We start from the raw sequence: 25,718 nt of genomic DNA on the forward strand, positions 1-25,718 counted from the left end.
TGTCATCAGCGAAGAGAATTTTCTCACCATGAGTAACACTACTGGGAAAGTCATTGATGTATATCAGGAATAGTATTGGTCCTAATATGCTACCTTGTGGAACCCCTATATTAATATGTTTTGGTTCTGATAAGTATTTTACTAAATGTTTAGATCTATTTGAAGTATGTGTTATCTCTACTCTTTGTACCCTATCTGTTAGGTATGATCGAAACCAGTCATTAGCTACCCCTCTTATTCCTAATGCTTCTAATTTATTTAATAGAATCTTGTGGTCGACTGTATCAAAAGCCTTAGAAAGATCCAAATATATGCCTGTGACACACTCATCTTTATCAAGAGCATTAAGTACAACTTTTGTGAATTCTACTATGGCTGACTCCGTATTTTTGCCACTTCGAAAACCAAACTGTGATTTGCTTAAAAGATTGTATTTATTCAGATAATTCATTAATCTGTCTTTCATAATTGCTTCTATTATTTTTGAGAATGCTGACAGCAGGGAAATTGGCCGGTAATTTTCTATGTCTTCTGCATTACCTTTCTTAAGCAAAGGTACAACTCTTGCCTGTTTTAGCTGCTCTGGAAATGTCCCTGATGTGAAGGATTCATTTATTATATTTGTTAATGGGCCTTGTATAATCCCTATGCATTGTTTCAGTACACACATTGGTACATCATCTAAGCCTTCTGACTTTTTGTTTTTTAGCTTTTGAACAGTTTTATTGACTTCATTCTCTGTGGTTGGAAGTAACATCATTGTATCTAGTGCAACAATTTTTGCAGGTGTTATATTTGTTTTGGGGAATTTTTGCTGTAACTTCTCTGCAATACTTGAAAAATGCTCGTTTACATAGTTTGCTAAGTGTTGTGGATCATTTATTACCTTATCCCCCTCCCTTAGCAGTATGTTATTCTGTGTTTGTTTGCCTCTCCCCGTTTCCTTTTTTATAACATCCCAGACTGCTTTGCTTTTATTCTCTGCATTATATATTATTTTGTCATTAAATGACTTTTTTGCAGTAATCAGCACCTTCCTATAAATCTTTTTGTATCTATGATAGAAATTTAAGAATTCTGGATCATTGTGAATCTTTTTCATGGAACTGAGGTGTTTAAGTGTTTGGGAGGACTTCTTAATACCTGCTGTTATCCATCTGTTTTTGTGAGATGTTGATACAGTCATGCATACTTTTGGAAATGCTGTTTCAAAGTTCAATTTAAACAATGTGGAGAATTTGGAGAATTTCATATTCACATTGGTTTCCTTATACACTTCATCCCAGCTTTGTTTTTCTAGTTCTTTTGAAAAATCTTTTATTTTGATTTCTTATAGATGTCGTTTATAGGCTTGTAGTTTAGGGAATGATTCGATGCCTGATTTTACTGTTGTTATTTGACAGAGATGGTCTGATAGTCCGAGATCTTTTACAGCTACATCACATTTTTCCCTGTCTATATTTGTGGCCACATGGTCAATTACTGATGCAGTCATTGTAGTAACCCTTGTTGCACTATTGACCAATAGGGACATGCCAAAACTTTGAAGGATATTTATGAAGGTGCTGCTGGATTCATTTATGATATTAGTGTTGATGTTTATGTCCCCACACAGAATTATGTTGACCTTTGTACTTGAGACTTTATCTAGAACTTCTGTTAATTTATTGAAAAAAGTGTCCACACTACCACTGGGAGATCTATACACACACAAAATGATTAATTTCTTGGTGATATCGAGCCCTGATAATTCAATAGCTGATATTTCAATGTGTTCGTCTTCACTTACTGTACTGAGGTCATGTCTAGATTTGAACTGTGTTCCTTTTCTGATATAAATGCATGATCCTCCACCCCTTGAAGTAGTTCTGCAGTAAGAGTTTGCCCTTTCATACAATGATAATACTACATGTTGGATTTCTGTGTCTCTACACCAGTGCTCAGTAATACAAACTACTGTGCAGTTCAAAGATTGGAGCTCAACTTCTAATGCTTGTATTTTATTTTTTATTGATTGCATGTTTTGATGGAGGATTGTTAAGTCTGTGAAATGCCCCATGTTACTCTTTCCGATGGTTTGTTTTTCTTTGTGACATCTGGTATGTGTGATTTTTGAAGTGTTATAATCTGTCTTGTGAGTGATTGTTTCAGTATTTTTTGAACTGCTAGAGATACTCTTTAGGCAGGGGAACCTGTTGTCTGGATTTATCCTAAAAAAGACCTACTTTTCCTACCTATGACAACAGGTATTTGACCATGTGTGGCCCGAGATCCACCCCCTATACTTTCATGAATCAGCTGTACCAATCTTCCCTTCCCAGTCCTGTTTAGGTGTAGGCCATGCCTAGTGAAACCCCATCTGTTGATAGTCCCGACGGGCACCAGAGAAACATGAGCAAAGTTGGCCGTCCTCGGAGCCATCCCCAGCCCCACATTGATTCGCCTCACAGCTCCATCAAGGCATGGCTGATCATGACGCCGGAACAGCTCAACAAAGTGTACATTGGTGCCATGAGTCAGGGAAGCTATCTTGTCCAGGTCACCACCTATTTCATATGCCCCATCCCTGTCCAAACTGTTTCCCGCCCCACCCACTATCACTACATGGTCCTCTTTTGTAAAATCCTTACATAAAGACCCTAGGTCCTCTATCACATGACTTAGCCCTGCATTTGGTTTGAAGATACTGGTGGCCTGGTACGCTGCCCCTAAACTTTCCTGTAACTGAGGGCCTACACCTCGCCCATGGCTACTACCTAGCAGCAGCACTTTCTTCTTCCTAACACTTTGTACATTCCTAGGCTTCTTGGCCTCGGTTGAAGTGTGCTGCACATTTCCTGCTCCTCGTTCTACCTGACGCTCTTCTCCACTTAACTCTGGCAGTGGCAGATACCTGTTTTTGGTGTTGATGATAAAACTATCAGATCGCGTTCTCTTTCTTCCTATCCTCCTACCAGCTGCCAGTTCCCAACCACCCTCCTCCCCCCTATTTCCCTTGATCCTTATCAGTTCCTTCCTTGCTTCCTCCAACTGTGCCTGAAGGGCACAGATTTTCCTTTCCTGCTCCCCATCAAAATGTTCCTACTGCACACTCTGCAGTTCCAGGAGAGAGCCTCTTCAGTTCTCCCAACATTCTCCCCACTGCATGCCCCCCAGTGGAAATATTTCCTACAAGATTGGCAACAAATCCCTCTACTCACTACCCTATAACAGCTCCCACATTTATCACTCATGGTCAGTTTCGAAAGAATAGTTAAGTTTAAAGAATGTTTTAAATTTGTCAAGGTCGCGAGATTGTATGTCTGCAAGCAAAAAAAATGACACAAAGATCTTATGTGCGGTGGTTGTTGTTTTTCTACTGATTTAGAGATGCAAAAACAGAAGAATGAATTTGTAATTACTTTGCTTTTAGAGAATTTAAGTTATCAGGCGTGTTTGGTCAGGTTTTTAAACGTTTATAACTCGGAAAATTTAGACCTAGATCGCGTCTATCTAACTAGTAAACAATACGAAATGTGTTAGTTAAATACGATTTAGAAATGTTTAATTACACTTTTATTGCGACAATAGACACTGATGAAACTAGTAGCTGTCTTTTTTAAACGATTTTTGCACTATCAAGAAAACTTGAATAGAATTTGTTGTGTTTATGTCACGCAAAATTACGGGTTATGTCGCGATTATCGGGACCTCAGCTAAAGAACAAGTTTTTTCAAGAACAAGCTCTGCTTGGACGCTAATATTCAGTTGTGTGACAAGAACGGACACTACAGCAAGTAATAAAAACAAAGAATATTTAAACTTGGCACTATTTCCTCTTAAATAAGTTATTTTAGCGGACGAAGAAAATACCTGTGATCTCACTCGGCGGCCATCTTCTTTTTGTATTACAGGCTGTGCTGGTTTGGTGTGTTTATCGTATGGTTGAGTGACTACTTATGGACTGTAATAATTTTGTTGTGCCATATATTGTAAGATTTTAATCTCCTTTTGTATGGCGTCTTTTTTAAGTGATAAGTTTATTATACTGTTAATCACGGCATAAAAGTGTAGGCATTTGGGCAGTGTGGATCTTCATTAATATCATTTTCTATTGTAGTGGGCTCACAGTAAATTTCAAATATGTCTGTATTATATCAGGGTTAGGTCGAGGAAATGTTTTGCTTTATTGTTTTCTGGTTCTATTGAAAATTTCCATTTTAGGATGCAGTGCATTCAGTGCCTTGTGTATCTGCTGGGTGTCTGTACTGTCTCCATCGACTAGCATTAGTGTATCATTGATGTACCTATAATAATATAAAATTTTTATAATTAATGTGTTTGTGTTTGTGTCTGTGTTGCTGGAAATTTTTTCTACTAGTATGTTTAAGAATAAATCCACTATTGTTCCAGCTATGCTGCATTCCATGGCAATTGCACCTGTCTGTGTATAAATTTTGTTTTTGAACTGAAAGTAGTTTTGCTGTACTAATTTTAGTATCAGTATAATTTCGTTAGTATCTATTATTGAAGCTTTTCTGTACTGGAGCAGGTTACTTTCATTTATGGTGATCATTTCAGAATTCGGAATATTAGTATGGATATGTACAGGGTAGTAGTAAACAATATGAATTTCCCATTTGTTTGTATTTTTATGTCTTATTTTTTGTGCTAATGACCTTGGTTTTCTTACTGTATATTTTTTAGTGTATATATAGAATTCTGATAGAAGAATGTTTAATTTTTTTACTGGTAAGTTATGTAGGGCTATCTATGCTATCTACCACTGGGCTGATCACAGCTAATGACTCATGGATTTTTGATTGTTCATGTAGTCTAGGTTTTCTGCAGTTTATCACTATGCATGGTCTATCTTCATCGAGTGTTAGGATTGTGTTGCAATGTTTGACATGGTCCCCCCCCCCCTCCCCCCCCCCCTTGTGCTGTTTATCCCAGTTTATTTGTGTGATGTTATTATCTTTAAAGATGATATCTAATTTTATAGTCATTTTGCTTTAATACAACTAAGCTATTGTCTTCATTGCTACTGCATTATTAGTTGTCCATTTATGGTTGATCTGGTGTAATCACATGTGGTATGTATTTTTTTCTTTTTTTAATGTAAGTGTTTGTAGGTTATTTCATCAAACATCCTGCAAAAAGAGAGAAGGTATACTACTTTCATCCCAAATAATACTATCACTCTCATTATCACTGCTACTGCTACTGTCAACGTCACTGTCTTTGCCACTATCGGAACGGTCGTCACGTATTTCATCTGCTCCACCGAGCTGCACATTCTCTTCCCCTTCACGGTCTACATCATTCTGGTGATCTTCTGTGTTGAAAGCTGGATCCTCTGCTTCAATGCTGCCATAGATTTTGAGATCAGGCATCTGCTCAGACAGTCCATCTGTGGCTTTAGGGTCACCTCTACAGCCTCGGATTTTCAGCTCCCTGTGGTAACAATGGAGACGTTGTGTTTGTTATGAAAGTGTGACCATCCAACTGAGGTACCTCTATACTGTGAAGGCTTGTACAACACTATTGTTGAGAAATTTTAATTGCATATGAGTAGGCTTACATTTACTCACAAAAAGGGACGAAAAAAGACAAAGAAAGTGACAAAAAAAGAAAAAGGCAACAAATGCAAAACATGCTGAATAACAAATGGAACATAAATCTCTAGCCAAAGAAACTGCATCACGAAGAACTATATTTAAATATCATGAAGTAAATAAGTTTAGAACATATTGTAAATTTTAATGTGCAACCCACAAAACAATATTACGAAAATGATAAGATTGCCACTCAATGTGTCATCTTTACAGTGAGTAGCAATTATCCTTTTCATAATATTTATATGTGAAATGTGTGTTATTCATCTCATAATGTACAGAATTTCAGGACATAAGTCTTATATACAGGGTTACAATTTACTTATTAAAGTTTTGTCGAACTTACAATATTACTTGTTGAAGAGTTTACTTATTATATTACTTGAAGAATTTGTACAGAGTTCTTTCTACAGCTGTTTCAGAATTTTCATCCTCTATAACAAGTGTAAATTTTTATTTCATTTTAAAAATTCAGCTCAAAATATCACTTTAATCTTCATGAAATCTTCCACCAAGTAGTGGCATATTTCAGTTAGAAAAATCACGTAACTTGCTTTTAAAAATATTTAGCTTCATATTTGTTACGTCACACCCTCTTATTTTGTTGTGGATTTCAAAGGATGTGACATAATGATATGAAGCAGTTATTTCGGAGGACCAGAAATGTTTTAGAAAATGCTGATCTTGCTCCAACAAATTAATTATATAACAACTGATACAGAGAAGTATAACAACAAAACTAGTGCAGCATTTATAGGATATATTTAGGCATTTTATCAAATACTGTATTCAGACAGCACAATGTAGTGCTCTCTCTCTATTTGTCTGTCTGTGTGTGTGTGTGTGGGGGGGGGTGTCAAAAGACAGCTCTTTGTCAGAAAGCTCACTTGTTTAGCAGTCTTTTTCTTGTGTCTCTCTGCAATTCAACATTTCCACTGCATGGTGAGCAGCTATCTATCCTTTTCATAATATTAAAATGTGGAAAATGACAGATTGCTACTTGCCATAAAGAAGAAACATCAAGTTGCAAACAGGCACAATTAAAGACACTTACATAAAACTATCAGCCACAGCCTTCATCAGTAACACACACAACTCCAGCATAATATTGTCATTATCCATCCAGTAGTAGTACTAAGAAAGCAGTGTATGGCACGCCCGACAATCCGAGTGTTTTATGATCCCGACAGAAAATTCTGTAAGAATTTTTTTCTCGATATTTCATATGTGCTCCCAGGGTATCTTCACTGTGGCCTATGTGCCAGCCACAACTGGGGCATCAGTAGATGAGTAGATGACATTTCTGGTACCTCCTATTCTCTTATTTTACAAGGGTGATTCAAATTAAAACCTTAAAAGCTCCATAAAACTTTGAAAAATTGTGTACATACACCGTGGTCGAGTGGCAAGCTGTGATGCATTTTTTGTGTAGCAAAGATGTCAAATCAATTGAAATTCATGGTGGAGTGACAGCACAACATGGTCATTCGTGTCTGTCATTGCAGCAAGTGTAGGAGTGGTGTAGGAAGTTGGTGTAACTCCTGTGAAGGATGTGCCAAGACCAGAATAGGCTGACTGCATAGTGATGGATGTAAACACTGTGTTAGTGGAGTTGCTTGTAAAGGAGAACAGACACATAACTCAGAATGAAATAGCCACAAGTTTGAAGATTCATACTGGTTCAGTGCAGAATATTGTTCACAATGTACTCCACTTCAATACCCTCTCCCTTAAAACCCACATCCTTTCGTCTTTCCCTCTCCTTCCCTCTTTCCTGAAGAAGCAACCGTTGGTTGCGAAAGCTTGAATTTTGTGTGTATGTTTGTGTGTCTATCGACCTGCCAGCGCTTTTGTTTGGTAAGTCACATCACCTTTGCTTTTAGATATAAACCTTATTATAAGATATACAACACACAGAATATTTATCAGTAATTTTTTTCTGCTTTTACAACACTGAATGCAACTTCTGTATCTCCTGCATTATTTATGCTCAATGTCAATTAAAAATGAACTCTACAGTAAGTTACATTTGTTTAACTGTATCTTACAACCATTCTAATTACCAATTAAAAATATCCCACAATTTTCTATGGAAAAATCAGAAAATTACTCACAGTTATAGCGTTAACATGAGCATTTCGTGGTGTGGCAAGATATCTTCAGGAGATACCAATCACCAACTTTCTAATCTGAATACCAAAATATTGTGTTGACTCATACCTACATAGACAGAAATGACCATCTTGATGAAATATGAGACATCAGAGCTCACAGAGAAGGATTTAGAGTTCATTTTTGCCACATGCTATTTGAGAATGGAGTGGCGCACAAGTGTGAATCACAGGGTAACCATGTAGATATGGATCTTATCCTACCTGAGACTGACCAGCTTTCCTGGAAACTTATGAAATGGCACTCCAGTAACAACTGAATAGTTGAATGTCAGGCAGCACACACTGGACAATGCGAGTATACTGCTCAGACCAGGTTGTATCACGGGAAACTCCAGTTCTTCTGCGAACAAGGTGTGAAGTCACGGTAGCCTGGCGAGGCAGGGGAACAGAGCTCCGCCGAGACCCTTGCACCATGACACGTCCAGTCTGGAACAACAGCAAATGTGGGAATGAGCTGGCAGAGAAAAATGCAATGAATTTTACTTCTAGTAGTCCTCTGTCAAAAAGAGCATCTTCAATGTATATCAAAAAGTCATGAACATCTTAAGGTAAAATTGTCACAAAATTAAATTTCAATCTAACGTAGATCGGTGGAAATAACAAATATACATACGAAGTGATGCAACAGCCACAAACCTAATAGCTTACATAATCAGAGATTCTCCAAAGGAAGCTTCTGAAGAAAGGAAGATAACTGTGTTTCAATTTGGAGCATTAAAGTTGTTATGCTACTCCTATAAATTGCCTTAGGTCTGTGCAGCACATATTTTTAATCTGCTGGAAAGTTTCAGGCCCGTTTCAGCTAGTCGAGATTTGGGCTCAAAGTGCAGAACATGAATTAAATTAAGTCTCATGTTGATAGTACGAAGGAATGCACAAAAGTAATTGTTCCATATTTTTATTCTGTTCTTAATATCAGCTGAGGTACTACAAGACATGCAAATTACTCTGCTGACTTTGCCAATTCTCGGACACTAGATGTAACCCTCTGCCACTAGAGGATCCGAAATGTTACAGCGTTGTCCATCACAGACAGAGTGAGTCCTATCTATTTTTAGTACAGTACTTACCACTCTGATGTCTACTGTCCTGACATCATCCAGTACTTTCTTTTGCCCTTTCCTCTCTTTGCTAAAATAAAACCTTCAATTGCCTCTGGTAGAAAACAATTTCATCTCAGATTATGTTGTATCCAGTTTGGCTTCTATTCTTCATCATCAGCAACATCCTCCAACTCTTCTCAGTACCTCCTCATTCCTGACTATCAGTCCAGTTGATTTTCTCCATTTTGGGCCATACCCACATGTCACAAGCTTCAGTTCACCTCTTGTCCTGCCTTATCAATGTCAATATTTCTGCTCTCTACAACACCACACACTGTACCAGGCATTTCACTATTTCGTTTCTTAATTCTGTATTCAAACCACTAAGAGTCTGCTTCTGAAATGCCTCTTTCACCAGTGCCATCCCGACTTTGATGTCTTGTTCACAATTTATATCTTCCCTATTCTAACGTCCCAAATACTTTGATACCCTAACCAGTTCTATGGTTTCAGACCCTAACTTACATTTCACTCCTCTTTTATTTAACCCTATAACTGTGATTTTGTTTAATTTTTATTTATTTTCATCCCGTGCAACATTGGGGTCATTTAGTACTTCAATCAGCATCTCCATTTTCTCCAAGAATCATCACTCACCAGTCATGGTTTGATTACTTGGCTACTTTGTCTACACTAAATTGCTAAGTCAACAAAGACTGCTTACATTTCAAGATGTTCCAGATGGTAGATCTGAGAGAATGCAGTATCAGACAGCAACTCTGCTTCTCTGACATTAACTTCCTGCAAAGCAGGGCATCCGCAGCTGACGGCAATTAACGTATCGTCGTCGAGTCCATACCCACCTCATAGATCCAGCAGTCTGAGTTTTGTCAGCCCACCAGCCCTTAAAAACAGAATTGAGTACACAGTTTATGATGCGAAAGATTATTTTGTCTGCATAACATAAAAAATTGGGGAGAGCAATCTGATAGAATCTACTTACAAGGAAAGCACACAACCTACTCACCAATTTTTACGAGTTTGGCACACTAATTGGGTGCCATGCAAAAGTATCACTTGTGAAAAGATTTAGGTGCAACACTACCTTTTTTGGAGATATCTAAGCCATAGGTCACAATGCACGATCCGCATGAGTCATGTAGAATTGATAGACCACTTATTAATAAGGCAACAGTACTTGTAGGAGGAGCTGAGGCTGAAGTGTACAGGGTAGGAAGAGTGGCCATTGCATACTTGCCCTGAACAGTATTGTACTACCTACCTCTAATATATCCCAGCATTGAGTAAGGGAGTTTGACAGAGGAAGCTTGTCGTCATCATCCTTGTTATCTACCCTGTTCCCTTCCCACATCCCTATATGCTCCCAGAGGAAACACTTTAGCATCTTCCCCCACGCCTGAGCGCGCGCCCGTTTGTGTGTGTGCGTGCGTGCGTGCGTGCGTGCGCGCGCACGCGTGTCCTATTCATATTGCTATTCTCTTTCAGATTTTCTAGTGTTTTATTGTACACAGTGGTTCCATTAGTTTTGGTTCTTTGTATGATCCATGGAGGATATTTGCAAGCCACCGTAATGTGGGAAGTGTCAGAAAGTCCTTAAATAAGGCAGGTTTTCGATGCGAGAACAGAGCAACATGATGGCCAATTACAGGACTCAATTTTTTGTTTAAATCTTAACTGAAGAAATGTAGCCCAACCAGAAGTGTTGTGAACTACACAGGAGTAAGCAGCTACTACTTGGTAATGGCTGGAGATCAATCATCTGAAAGTCCATGGCATTCAAAACACTTTTTTTTTTTAATCTCATTTTGTTCGCTTTCGTTTGTTGTATCTGTTCGGGGCGCATGTCATAAGACACCCGTTTAAGTTCATTGTTGATCAATTAACTCAGTTTTTTTATTACAGAGGGCAGCTAACCCTCTTACCGAACACGCTGAGCTACCGTGCCGGCTTTAATTAGCTTGAACCCAGAATAATTTTAATACACCGCATCACAACACACTATACACTGATGTGAGAAAAGTTATAGGATAACGATATGCACATATACAGATGGCGGTAGTATCGGGTACACAAGGTATAAAAGGACAGTGAATTGGTGGAGCTGTCACTTGTACCCAGATGATTCATGTGAATAGGTTTCTGGTGTAATTATGGCTGCACAATGGGAATTAACAGACTTTGAACATGGAATGGTAGTTGGAGCTAAATGCTCAGGACATTCAATTGTGGAAATTGTTAGGAAATTCAGGTATTACTTCTCACTATAGACAATGCAGTGGCCAACAGCCTCCACCTAACAACCAAGAGCAGCAGTATTTGCATAGGTGTCAGTGCTAACAGACAGGCAACACTGTGAAATAACTGCAGAAATCAGTGTGGGATGTACGACCAACGTATCCGTCAGGACAGTGTGGTGAAATTTGGTATTACTCAGCTAGGGCACCAGAGGACCCTAGACAACTGCAAAACCATGGCCTGATCAGATGAGTCCCTATTTCAGTTGGTAATAGCTGATGGCAGCATTTGAGTGAGGCACAGACCCCACAAAGCCATGGACCCAAGTTGTCAACAAGGCAGTGTGCAAGCAGGAGGTGGCTCCATAATGGTGTGGTTTGTGTTCACGGGGAAAGGACTAGATCCTCTAGTCCAACTGAACCGATTATTGGCTGGAAATGATTATGTTTGGCTACTCGGAATTTATATGGATGAAAAGGTGCCATGTCACCAGCACACAGCTGTCACATCTGGTGTGAAGAACATTCTGGATAGTATGAGTGAATGGTCTGGCTGCCCAGATCTCCCAACGTGCATCCCATCACACATAAGGGGACATAATCGTGAGGTCAGTTCATTCAGAAAATCCTGCACCGGCAACACACCCGCGGTTTTTGACGGCTATAGAGGCAGCATGGCCCAATATTTCTGCAACGGATTTCCAATGACTTGAGCCGTGCCACATAAAGTTGCTGCACTACACTGGGTAAAACGAGGTTCGACACAATATTAGGAGGTATCGCTGTGACTTTTGTCACTTCAGTGTACATTCATAAAATATTTTTTTGCTGACTACATAACTTACTTAAACACCAGAGCACCTGTACCAGGCGGTAGAGGATCGAGGATCATCATCTTAAGCTCCTGCAGGCTCCTCAGGTTGCCTAGGGCAGTAAATGCCTCCCTCGTCTCATCATCTACTAATTCGAATTCGTAAAACTGCAGACGTTCCAAGGTGTCAGCACAGTCCGCCAGCAAAGGGAGGACACACCTGGGCGACAACAGAAATGAGAATGATTTGTCTCCGTGTCAGGTTTTAAAACCCAAAGAAACAGTGTAGCCTATCTTATACTGCAACTTCAAATAAACACTTTGGGGACTGGCCAATTTGTAGAACATTGGGCCTACGAAACAGGCCTTTTATGGCATTATTTAAAGCAATACTGGCACACATGTACTTTATGTCCTACAAGAGTAATTCACACTAAAAAGGGTCAAATTTAAAGATTTATTTTTCATATTTCCTTCATATCTTTGACATTACAAATTTTAAAATAACAATGATAAAGAAAATTTTTCTCCCAAGAAAAAAGAGAGAGATGAGCTGTTGATAAATTTCTTCCTCTTGGCCTTCCAAAATTTCTTTTTCGTTCAACCTACTTGTAGCAGGATTGTGGCAAACTGTGGAACCTAGCGAGTACACACACGAAATTAATGTCAATGTGATTGTAATGGTTCAGACATCTATGACAGCAGCTGTTACATTTGCTAATGTTTCTTTCAATATAATTCTACATTCTGGCAACAGAGCAATAGGCGGCTCACACATCATGAAAATTGCAGCCTGACCTATGCTCGGAAGCAGTCGTTTTAGCACAAAGCTGTGGCTCTCATCCTGTATTTATAACATTACCATGTACAAGTGTCACTATTACGTAACCTTCCACTGAACTATGGGATGATTACTATCATCGAACATTAATTTTCGTAACTGTATACCCTCCATTAATAAATTATAATTGGAATTTTAAACTCCGCCTTCTGCAAAACACACTGTATTTCCTTTTTCTATTTACCCATACATTTTTCGACTCTGATGTGCCTTCTGTGGGACTTTATTTATTTCTGTAAAAATATCATACAAAGTTCATGTTTGTTTTTATATTTTGGATCTAAATAATATAACATGCATTTTAGTTTGTGACTGGAAGTCATACAGCACGTCACTCTCCAGCTGAGGTTACCGATGCACACTTGTTCGATGTCGCGCCTCTCAGAAGTAGCTGATTAGATTTCTAGTGGGGAAGAATGTTCAGTACACAGTAAATACTAGTTCTATAATAACTGTAAAGCAAGCTTACATTACTAATCATGATCTTAATACCAAAAGGATTTGTTTATTTACTAGTACCACTTCACATCTGCTGTGCAGCGAGCTACATTAATTTAAGTATTAACTGTATTTTTGTTACTTGTCACTTCTTCTTCCGTGTGTTTTTGCTTTTAGGAAGCTTTAATTTTGGAGTACTAGTAATAGTGTTCCATAGATTTCGTGTTTGCTTTGAATGCAGTCAGAGAGAGTCCCTTGAGTCAGCTGTAGTGCCAGTTGTGCTAGTGTTTGTTGTGAATACAATCCATAGACAGACAGTGCTTATTTTCATTGTTTTCAACAAGAAGTGTCTAGTAACCACAGTTTAGTCAGCTATCAGCTGTCTTTAGTGAATCAGCAGTCTAGTTAAAAGATGATTAACTCTCTACAGGAAATTGTTGATTTCTTAGGATGCACAGGATGTGTGACTGCTGTGTACGGACGCAGGAGGAGCTGGCCACAGTTTGCGAATGGGTGAACGTGTTGATGGTCATGGTCAGCCGTCTTCAGGCTGCTGTCTAGGAGTGTAGCACCAGTGGGGCGTCTGGTGCATCACACGGTGCACCCCAGGTGTTACATGCTTCACCCACGGTCCCTGCTGTCGAGACATCTTCGCGGGTACTGGGCGCGGTTGGGCCACCATCTCCCCAAGAGGAGTGGGGGGTTCAGCGGCGTTCACGGTATACGGGGCAGAGGGTCAATGTGGAGGCTGGCCGTGTGGCATCGCCCGCTCTGCCTGTGAGTGGACATGTGGCTGCTCCTTCAGCAAGGTCCGAGCAGGCACACGGGGGGAGGGGTTTATTAGTGATTGGGAGCTCCAACATTAGGCAGGTGATGGAGCCCCTTACGGAAATAGCAGAAAGGTCGGGGAAGAAGGCTAGTGTTCACTCTGCCTGCTTGCCGGGGGGTCTCATCCGAGATGTGGAGGGGGCCCTACCGGCGGCGATAGAGAGCACTGGGTGCACCCGACTGCAAATTGTTGCTCATGTCAGCACCAATGACTCCTGCCGTCTGGGTTCAGAGGTCATCCTCAGTTCATACAGACGGTTGGCAGAGTTGGTGAAGGCGGAAAGCCACGCTCACGGGGTGGAATCTGAACTAACTATTTGTAGTATCGTTCCCAGAACCGATCGCGGTCCTCTGGTTTGAGGCCGAGTGGAAGGCTTAAACCAGAGGCTAAGACGAATCCGCGGAGATCTGGGGTGCAAATTTCTCGACCTCCACTTTCGGGTGGAGAAATGTAGGGTCCCCCTGAATAGGTCAGGGGTGCACTACATGCAGGAAGCGGCTACAAGGGTAGTGGAGTACGTGTGGAATGCACATGTGGGTTGTTTATTTTAGAGAATTCCCTCCCTAGGCCTAACATGACGCCTCCTGAGATGCGACTAGTCCTAAGAAACAGTAAGTCTCCACCACACTTAGTAATCAGTCATCAAGTTCAAATTCTGGTTGCGGGTGAATGGCACGATGCCGACAGAGGTGCACCACCCAAGTCTCGGCAGCTGAAAATCTAGATGAGGGTAAGGGTCCATGCCTGTACCTTTTGTACAGCACCTCGTAGCCGGCATTCGCCAACACCCACATTACAGAAGCGATAACAAAGGCAGATGTTGTCTGCATAGGAAGAGGGTGTTAATGAGGTCCCCACAGCTGCTGTTGCTACACCACTAATGGCTGCTAGAAAATGAGGGACACTCAGTACAGAGCCCTACAGAAACCCATTCTCCTGGGTACAGGGGATACTGTGGGAAGCACCAACTCTAACTCCGAATGTATGGCACGACAGGAAGTTTTGGATGAAAACCAGAAGCGTATCCATGAGACCTCACTCGTGTAAGGTAGGAAGGCTGTGATGCTGCCATGTGGTGCCATAAGCCTTTTTCAAGGCTAAGAAGACGGCTATAAGGTGTTGACATTGGGCAAAAGCTGTTTGGATGGCAGACTCTAGGTAAACTAGATTATCAGTAGTGGGACAGCCTCGGTGCAAACCACCCTTTGAGGGCCAGAGGTCCCCGAGACTCAAGGAGCACACACAGTCACCAGCTCAGCATGCGTTCAAGCAACTGCAACTGTCCATCGCTAGAGGGGCAATGATGCTTTCTTGCCATTGCGATGGGATCTCACCCTCGCTGCAGATGAAGTTAAAGACAGCAAGGAAATGATGCTGACAATCCACTGGTAGGTGCCGTATCATTCGGTTGTAATGGCGATCCAGCCTTGGGGCTGAATCAGGGCACTGGGATAGAACTAAGACGAATTCCCACTCACTAAACGGAGCATTATATGGTGCCAGTTGGTGTGTAATAAAAGATAACTGATTTCACTCCACCCGCTATTTTAGAATAGGGAAGTCCGGTAGATAATTCTAGATGCTGAAGCTCGAGTATAGTGCAGAGCAAAATGTTCGGTTACTGCATCAGGGTCAGTGCAGACAGTGCCATTCGAGGCAATACCAAGTACATTTGCAGGTGTCTGCTGCCTGTAGAGAAGTATGTGGTCCAACAGCTGCAACATACCATTCCCAGCATTCTCACTTCTGTCTTTTTATTAGGTGGCAGACCCAGGCACGGAGCCGCTCGAAGGCAACGAGGTGCCCTATTGACGGGTGCCACTTACGGCACTGGAGAGCTCACCTACAAACTCTTAACGGCTGCGAAAAGAATTCCCACAGTTGCATTCTGGACAGCCTCAGCAATATCTCCATGCAGTGGGGAGTCAAGGTCGACAGCAGAGGCACAAGCACTCCATTCAGCACTGATGAGAGCCCATCTGGGCTGGCATCCAGGGGAGTGAGGAATGATGCTGAGGGAGGGACAGTGGTCACTACCACACAGGTCATCATGGATCCCTCCAGTAGATAGATGGGAGAAGACAAGAGCTGCAAATGGAAATGTCAATGGCAGAGAGAGCTCTGTGTACCACACTGAAGTGTGTGGGGCTAACAGTATTCAAGAGGCAAAGGTCAAGTTGTGCCAGTAGATTTTCTAGCTTTTTACCACGGCCAGTGATAACGGTTCCACACCACAGTGGGTTAGGGCATTGAAACAAACTGACGACATAATATTAAGATAGGTGAGGGGAACTGAGAAACCAATGCAAACAGTATTTATGAGACACTTTGCCACCAGCAGGAAGGTAAACAGTGCAAATGGTAATATCCCCAAGATGCCCTTACCCTAACAGCCACACCCTCAAAAGCTGTATTAAGAGGCCCAGATTCGCTGTACAGTGTCATAGCTAACACGATTCTTATAATATCCATGGTATCCACAAAGGGCCGGGGTCTGAGTTGCTGGATATGAATTCTCCTTGAGACCAATGCAGAAGGTAGGGAAAGTGTTTAAAGGATGTCATAATTCAGACAGGTAATGGAAAAAAACCATTACAATTCCAAGGAAGAATGAAGTTGTTGATGTAAAGTGAGGCCACGATGTGATCCTGGGGCAGTTATGCCTCAGGGTAACCTGCTGCCACTGGCTGAGGGGTTTGTCATCAATATATGTAGGTTCTGGGTTCCATCACGTGGTGCAAACTGTGGCATCAGGGGCCGCCTCAGTCACAGGAGTGGAACAGGTAGGATCTGGTGACATGGAGGCCACCAGAATGTCTTTCTTGGAGGGCTTTTTCTCTTTCTTCTCCTTAGTGGATTTCGATGATTGCGAGAGCTTCCCTGAATCACCTTCAGATAAAGACAATGATCGCAAAGCCCTGCAACTGGCAGCCTGTGGCTCCTTCAATTAATGGCTGATGTCCATTAGTACACTGTCAGAACCTTGAAAGAAAGTGTGCCGAGGGACCCCTTCTTGGAGAAAGAAGCCAGAGGAAGGTGATTTGTCTCCAGCAGGGAGGTGGGGACCAATGCCCCTGGTGAGTGGGAAGCCATTAATCCTTAAGTAGGTTTGGGGGAAGTAAGAAAAGAGGAGCTCCCAACCATCAGGGGAGGGGGGGGGGGGGGGGGGGGGGTAGGCACGGTTAAGCAGCCCTGAGGGCCCACTGAAGGGAGTACTGTCACCAAAGGGGACGAAGTCATCGTAGCTGTAGCATATAACACTGTTGTACACATTGCGTGCAACTGCTCGTTCTACTTCTTGGCCTTTAGTAAATGAGTTTGTCCAGAGTTTTGTATTTTCTTCTCTCTCCGGGAAACATGGCAATCTGGTGAGCAGGGAGAACGCTCCTTTACACAGTTGACAGAAGGGTACAAGGAGCATTCATGTGTAGCTTTCACCCAAAGTCTTGACAGATGGGACTAGCATTGCAACACGAGGACGTATGCCTAAATTTCAGACACTTGAAGCACGACACAGGGGAGGGGAGAGGGGGAGGGGAGGGAGAGGGGAGACATAAGGTTTTACAACATATCAGTATACCATTACCTTGAACTTTTCAGACAGTGAATCACCCTCAAAGGCCAAGATGAAGGCACTGGCAGCGATTCTATTGTCCTTTGGCCCCCTAGGTACACGACAAATAAAGTGCACACCTCACTGCTCTAAGTTGGCACACAGCTCATCATCAGTTTGTAAGAGCAAGTCTCTGTTGAAAATGATGCCATGAACCAAATTTAGACTGTTATGGGGAGTGACAGTCACTTGTATGTCACTCAGCTTGTTATAAGCGAGCAGTGTACTTGACTGGGCAGGAGATGCCGTTTTGATCAAGCTCGACCCACTTTTCATTTTAGAGACGGGTACCACTTACCCAAACTTTTTTCTAAATTGTTCATGAAGAATAAGGGCTTTGTGGCCAAGAAGGAATCACCATTAATCCTTTTACAAACCAAGTATTGCACGGAGAATTGCTCCACTTGCCACTTAGCTCGACATTCCTTCTGCAGCATAGCCACGGAAGGGAACATTTTAAGGTTGTATCTCTGTGCATTGAAAGAGGACTGTCCTTTTACAGAGACTGCTAAGGCCATATGAACACCAGTGGGAGATAACATCATTCACTTCATTTGCGACCCCACCCACTCCGAATGGGGGCTCTCCCCACAGGTGCCACCCAGCTTCAGCAATCGTTGCGTGATATCCTTCTCGACATATGTGGGGAGTTTTCAGCTCAGGTACAAACAGTGCGATCCCTTTGTGGTCAGAAGATTACCACCATGCAGGTACTTTAAGACCCCCACAATGGGATGGTTGGGTTGTTTGGGGGAAGAGACCAAACAGCTAGGTCATCGGTGTCATCGGATTAGGGAAGGAAGTCGGCCGTGCCCTTTCAGAGGAACCATCTCAGCATTTGCCTGAAGCGATTTAGGGAAATCACGGGAAACCTAAATCAGGATGTCTGGACGCGGTATTGAACCATCGTCCTCCCGAATGCAAGTCCAGTGTGCTACCACTACGCCACCTCGCTCGGTCACAACGGGATGGCTAACATGCTGGGTCTTGAGTGTATTAACTTATTAAAGGGAAGGATGCATAGATGAAAAGGCACAAAGGTGGAGCACTCACCACTCTGGGCGACCTTCCCTGCACAATCCGCACTTCTGGGGAATTTTGAAAATTGGTAGCGGCTCAAACCCAACAATGGGGGCCATGTGTTTATTTCATGAAAAGTTGGAGAATATGCCAGAAGTGGAAACTCGAGGCACAATCATAAACCAGATCCAAGCAGGGTCAGCACCAAGAAAACCATCCAATGGAGAGGCAGAGGGGGGGGGGGCAGCGGGAGGGGGGGAGGGGGATGACATGACAGATAGTGAAGTATAAGCTTGCAGCACAGACAGGAAGTAATGCTGGGAAGGTCAGCCACTACATTTGTCCACAAAATTGGGGCGATTCATCAAAGTATGATTGACCTATCATATGGTCTTTTTCGTGATGAACTTGTGCTTACCACTTTATCTCCTTTCAGAAGAATAATATTCTGAAAAAGTTCCTTGCATTACTGAAGAATCAACAGTATGTCTGGACAAATCCAGAAATCCAAATCTTCATCTGAAGAAAGATCCAAAATATCAATACCATCTTCATCACTACTGTTCCTGAGAATTTCCAATATTTCTTGTTGGATAAATTATATTACACACTGTGGAGGCCATACAGGCAAATGTTGTCATCTCACCAAATGTGGAAACAGCATCGGCACAGTGCATGACTTATGCAGAAACGGCTCGGGAGCAAATAAGCACTGTAGTACTTTCCAATATTACCAAGAAGAGCAGATAATGACAGCACTGACAGGAATGTTGAAATACAGACAATAGTGAGTCATATGAGAATGCAGGCTTTCTCGGCGAATCTTGATGATAATTTCTTCTCAGGTTGACAGCCGAATCAATAAGTTGTTCTCCAGCAATGTTTCAGCAAGTTTCTTACTTGCCATCTTCAGGCGAAGATGGCAAGTAAGAAACTTGCAGAAACGTTGCTAGAGAACAACGCATTGACTCGGCTGTCAACTCGAGAAGAATTTATCAATAGTGAGTCATTGTTCCACTGTGCTCACTTACCTGCCCCCACACCCAGGCGTACATGAATGCCCTTAGTTGTCAGTTCTCCCTACCTGCCTGGTGTAAATGAATACCCGTAGCCATCTGGACATTTTACCAGCCGTGTGTACATGCACTCCCTTAGCTGCCCGGGCACTCCAACCACCGACATACATGTACGCCTGTAGCCATGAGAGGGTTAATTCACCTTTCCAAATAATCCTGGAAATGATAAGTATGATTGTGATTGTAATTTTGTATCTTCACAACTTCAAGTATAAATATAACTGAAATACATCTAAAACACAGAAATAATTACATTTATCACAAAATAATTAGTCTTATATTAGCATTGTGATTTATTTCAGTTAATTTTGGTTATAACACCAAAATTATAATAAATGCAGAATTACAAATATTATCTCATTGGATTGTGTTGTAAACTAATTTGTATCTGATTCTCCAGTGTGTGTGTGTGTGTGTGTGTGTGTGTGTGTGTGTGTGAGAGAGAGAGAGAGAGAGAGAGAGAGAGAGAGAGAGATTGGGGGTGGGGGCAGAGACAAGTGTGTGCGAGATGGTAGCGTCAAAAATATTAGACATAAGTGCATTTTTGACAATATTTCACCTCAGGATGACCAGAAGACTCTGCACCAAGCTATGAAGCCAACATGTTACAGACATCTGCCAGTATTCCCCATAATTGATAGAACAAAAATCAACTTCTGTTACTGCAGTCAGCTCAAGATGAATAAACTATATTAACAGATATTAAAAGCTGCTGCGGAAGATGGCCACGCAAACAAATGTAAAAAGTCGACTTGATTAGAAGTTTTATGGTCTTAAGAGGAGATGTAATGACACTCGCCTTTTTCCATCCATTGCCCACTTTATGTGTATGGACTTAAGAGTGTTCCTCTTGGCATTCAGAAAGTACCTCAGATCGTCCATATTGACAGTCGTGTACCCAAAGTCAATCTCTACCAGTTGTGGGCATCCGTCACCCAAAGGTCGCAAAGCAGGAGTGCTTTCTGTGAAGTGTACATCCAAACTCAGCATCTGGAGGTGCTGTAGATGAGACACAGCCTCTGAAAATTTCTCAGACTTCAGCAGTTCACCGGATATCCTTAGTGTGTGTATTCTGGCACACTTCTCTACCAAGTTCTTCAGCACCTACAAGCAAACAATAATTCCCTTCTATACAAGCACTTACAAAGAAAGCAATGGGAAATACTGAGAAAAAGAAGCACAGCATTACTGGTTGTTTAAGAAGGTGCTTCCTGCGTGTTCTGAACTTAAAAGAATCAAACTCCCTCGTATAAAACAGCTTCAAATGTCTGGTTACAAATAAGTTCATTAGTTAAATATTTGCATTTATGTATGTAAGTGAGAAAAAGTATAGGAAATGTTTCAAATTATGCTTAAAGTTTGTTAGAAGTCACTAAGTGCTCTCATTGTGAGATACTGGATGAATATAAACTGGGTAATTTGCACTCAGTTTTAAGCAAAAGCTAGTTTTTCACACAACTAAATATTTACGACATCATATCTCCGGAATCTGTGTTGCAGAATGATAATTTTGCAGATACATTCAGTGGTATACACGAATACACTATGCAAAGTGTGTTGTGAATAGAGTCAGTAGCAAAGAAGTAATAAATTAAAACGTCACACTTGATGGAGAAGGGTTACTGCTCAAACAGCAAAATTGTAATAAGTGACAAACTTTTGTGGGGATGTCAACAAGCACAAGTTTCATAATGGTTTGAAACAATATGTAAACTTTATTGGAAGTCACTACATGCTCTTATTCTCAAATACTGGTGAAAGAAGTCCACATATTTGCGTGCCATCAGTTACGCTGCTTCGAGACACACAGTTTCTGACTACGACACTTGCCTTATTGTGTTAAATTTCTAACGTGAAATTATACCACTGAAATGAGTAGATTATGACACCTTTCTAAGTTTTTAAATTCGGTCCACATTTTTGCAAAACACTGATAATCATATTTTTGTTGCCTCTAGAAGTCTTGAGGCAGGCAGCCTGCAACCTTTTCTGGGGCAGTCGCTATGAAATACAGATCTGACAGCATAGGTGCCACTTTGGCACATGCTATTATAGAATCCACTGTCAGTTTCACAAGACACTAAATACTTATTTGGCATAAGGAATTAACATTTTGACAATTAAAGCAGGCAGTAAACAATGCCACAGGTACCTGTAGTAAGCCAATCAAACTCTTGAAACAAAGCAATCTATTTATGCATAGACCAGGCAAATGTGGTTATTTTCAAATGACAATGCCCAGCTACAACCTAACACCAATGACTTTCAGTAGAGAGAAATTCCTTCTATTCCCTTAGAGCTGAACTGGTAACCTATGATGTCTTCACACACCCCAGATTGGTTTTAGCTGGACCATGCTTCCATCAAACCATGAAACAAATTATCACTTGTTGGTTTTGATCTTACATGGCAATTTCTATAACTGCTTACACAAACAGCCCTATAATGTGATTCAAAAGTGCACTCATAAATGTACAAAACTAGTGGAAGCAACTTATGAGGGCAGTCAAACGTTTCCTGCCTCGGCAATTAATCATTGCACTGGGTATGTGGTTCCCCCCACCGTTTCCCTAGAAGTTTGTAAAACTTAACAGGTTCTGTGCGAAATTGTAAGCCATTCAGTTGAGTAATTGGCTGAGGGCACCTGTCCTAACAAGAAATTGTTCACAAATTCTCAGAAAGAGCAAATCGGGTATCACACTGTGCAGTGACATTTATTTTGAAAATCGTTGTGTGACACCAACCAAAATTCATTTGAGGTTCATAAAGTGCATATCGTCACTCTTCACCTTCAATTTCTGACCTGAAGAAATAGGCTGCAGAATTTAAATGAGGATAATCTACATAAAGGATATCAGAAAAATGCAAACACACCAGGAATTGTCAGTGAATGTCACAGTACTCTCACTAAACCAGCATACAAAGGTGCGCGAAATTGTCAAGACTGTATGGGTTTCAGAAAAATGTATCACCTACATTTTGTCAGATGAACTGCACATGAGAAAGCTTTGTACAAGATGGGTGCAACACCTGTTCACAACGGATCATAAACAAATTTACACAACAATTTCCAAACAGTGTTTGGTATGTTTGCATGAATAATAATAATAATAGTAATATCAATGAAAGAGTGATTGCTTGTGTTGGTGCTTGACAACAGATGAAACCATATTCAACACTACAGACCAGATTTAAAACAAAACAGCGGACATAAATCACTTCTTCATCTCTAAAGGAAGCAGAGAGAGAGAGAGAGAGAGAGAGAGAGAGAGAGAGAGAGAGAGTGTGTGTGTGTGTGTGTGTGTGTGTGTGTGTGTGTGTGTGTGTGTGTGTGTGTGTGTGTGGCGCGCGCGCGCGCATATGTGTGTCTACTACTGGCAAAGGCCTTAATGGCGGAAAGCTTTAATTGTGTGACTCTTTCTGTTGTGCCTATCGTGACTCAGCATCTCCATTGTACGGTGAGTACCAACTTTCCTTCTCTGGCATTGTTACATTTATGTAGGACCACCACCTTTATTTCCAAGAGCTACTAAATAAGTAAATCACTCATTTCAGTTAAAATCTTCCTGGTTGAGTATGCCGTTTAATTGTGACATCACTTGATATTTATTTTATTTAATGCAACGATTGCACATTGTAGTAATTATTGTTTGAAATGACTAGACAATGTCTGGTAAATTAGACTGTAAGATCACAGACAACTGACATCCAACATGCATTCAAGCTACTGCACGGTACCACAGCTGACGTGTGGGCACAACCTCTACGACAACAGTAACCCCAATATCTGATCTGAGCCACACATTGCCCAATACCACTCTTCATATACTTTCCTGGTAATTCACAAACTGATCAGCTCATCCAGGAAAATCAGATGTGATTTTAATGTTCCTCAGTCATTCCGCTGTTTTCACCGGTACATCGCAGGATACACAGAGGCTACGAAAACATGTATGTAAATTCTAATTACTAACATCAAAAGTAAATAAGTTGAAGACTTTACTATTGAAAATTTGTATACTGGACCATTTTAGACACGTGTACACAACCTCTTGGTGATGCCTCTCTCTGCAAGAGACCAAATTTTAGATAGAAAATCATGGCTCTAATGAAGGGCTGATACAAAAAAACTTTATATCTCCTAATAAAAAAAGCACAGGCCATGAACAGTTGCAATGTGTAACCATCGGTGGATTTACTTTACTGCAGATATTTAGATATAACCTCCAATATAAAGATCAGCACTATCCAGAATGTAAGACTCACCGAGTAGCTGAGCTTCTGACTGACATGCAGTTGCAGCTCGGAGAGTCTCTGGCATTTGCTGTAGAGCGCACGGAAGACACGTGACCTGGCACTTCTCCACATGCACACAGTACGCAGGTTCGGGGCATCGCAGAAAATCTTTATCGCCTCCTCGTCAGTTGTGCCACCTTTACTGGTGTCCACGTCGAAACAAGTCCAGTACCTGTCACACAGTAATATGTTGACAGTTCATTCCCGACTAGTGTTACCGACATGTGGGATAGAATTTGTCTTCGCAATGTCAACACTCTGTAGTAGCCTATTTTGAGCATCTACAATTGAGAAGCTATGTCCCACGTGAAACCAGAAGCAAATATAAAAAAGTACAAACAGACACGAAAAGGTAGGAATGGCAGGATGAGGGGGTGATCAACTTTCAGAAAAATTGGTTCCTTCACATGGCAACGGAAAGGAAGGAATTGTTGGAAATGAGTACGTAACACATTCAATACTGGAGGACCAGAAGAATTAACAGGATACGTCCAAAATCTAAAGGTGAAATGTTATCATCAAAGGTCTCAAGAAGCTCTTGACCAATTTACTTCAAATTATTACACAATACTCAGATGAACATTCAGACAGATACAGGCTATACACACACATACATGGAGGTGACTGAAGTTTCAGGACAGTGATATGCACATATACAGATGGTGACAGTAACACATACACATGGTATAAAAGAGCAGTGCATTGCTGGAACTGTCATTTGTGCTCAGTTGATTCAAGTGAAAAGTTTTCCGACGTGATTGTGGTCGCACAATGGGAATTAAAAGATCTTCAATGTGGTATTTGGAGCCAGATGCATGGGACTGCCATTTCAGAAATAATTAGGTAATTCAATATTTCAAAATCCAGTGTTCAGAGTGCCAAGAATACCACATTTGAGCCATTACTTCTCACCATGGACAACACAGTGGCCAACAACCTTCACTTAACGACCAAAAGCAGTGGCATTTGCATAGAGTTGTCAGTGTTAACAGATGAACAACACTGTGTGAAATAACCACCGAAATCAACGTGGGATATAGGACCCAAATATACATTGAGACAGTGTGGTGAAATAGAACATTACTGGACTATGACAGCATGTGAGTGATGCAAGTCCCTTTGCCAACAGTACGACATCACCTGCGGCGCCTCTCCTGGGCTCATGATCATATTGGTTGGACCTTAGACAAGTGGAAAACTGTGGCTTGGTCAGATAAGTTCTGATTTCACTTGGTAAGACTTGTTGGTAGGGATCAAGTGTGGTGCAAACCCCCAAAGCCATATACCCCAAGTTGTCAACAAGCCACTGTGCAAGCTGGTGGAGACTCTATAAAGGTGTGTGGTTACTCTGGTCACAACAGACAGTAAGCGCATTGTGGTGTGAATAGCTTAATGCTTAAAAAGACAAAGCTGTACATGTGTTGTTTGTTGTGCATGTGATAAACATATGAATTGGCGTGCCATGTTGGTTGGTTGGTTGGTTGGTTTGTTTGTTTAAAAGCGGGAGGGAAGGGACCAAACTGCTAGCTCATCGGTCCCAAGTTCCAATTAAAATAATTCCACACTGGTGGGAGTAAAATAATCAAGACATACAAAACACAGCTGGAAAAATGAAGAAAACCATAAGAATGACAAAAGGGCAACAAACACTAATTTGGTCAAAACCAGCCAAGAAAACCACAGAGAAACGCAAGAAACATGTAGAAGAGATCGAAACAAGAGAGC

The 25,718-nt window shown here is 41.3% G+C and overlaps 1 long non-coding RNA gene across 1 annotated transcript in view; it reads right to left on the reverse strand.

Moving 5' to 3' along the window:
- Window positions 1-3,864: 3,864 nt before the first annotated feature.
- LOC126293641 (uncharacterized) overlaps window positions 3,865-25,718 on the reverse strand; it is a 39,156-nt gene continuing 17,302 nt past the window's right edge. The window contains exons 3-7 of the long non-coding RNA XR_007552331.1: window positions 23,964-24,165; window positions 11,915-12,100; window positions 9,539-9,718; window positions 7,973-8,197; window positions 3,865-5,436 (exon numbers count right to left, since the gene is read on the reverse strand). This is a non-coding gene — a long non-coding RNA (uncharacterized LOC126293641). The remainder of the gene's footprint in view (window positions 5,437-7,972; window positions 8,198-9,538; window positions 9,719-11,914; window positions 12,101-23,963; window positions 24,166-25,718) is intronic.

The sequence above is a fragment of the Schistocerca gregaria genome, chromosome 10 (genome assembly GCF_023897955.1).
Source record: "Schistocerca gregaria isolate iqSchGreg1 chromosome 10, iqSchGreg1.2, whole genome shotgun sequence".
In the NCBI taxonomy this organism is placed as follows: domain Eukaryota; kingdom Metazoa; phylum Arthropoda; class Insecta; order Orthoptera; family Acrididae; genus Schistocerca; species Schistocerca gregaria.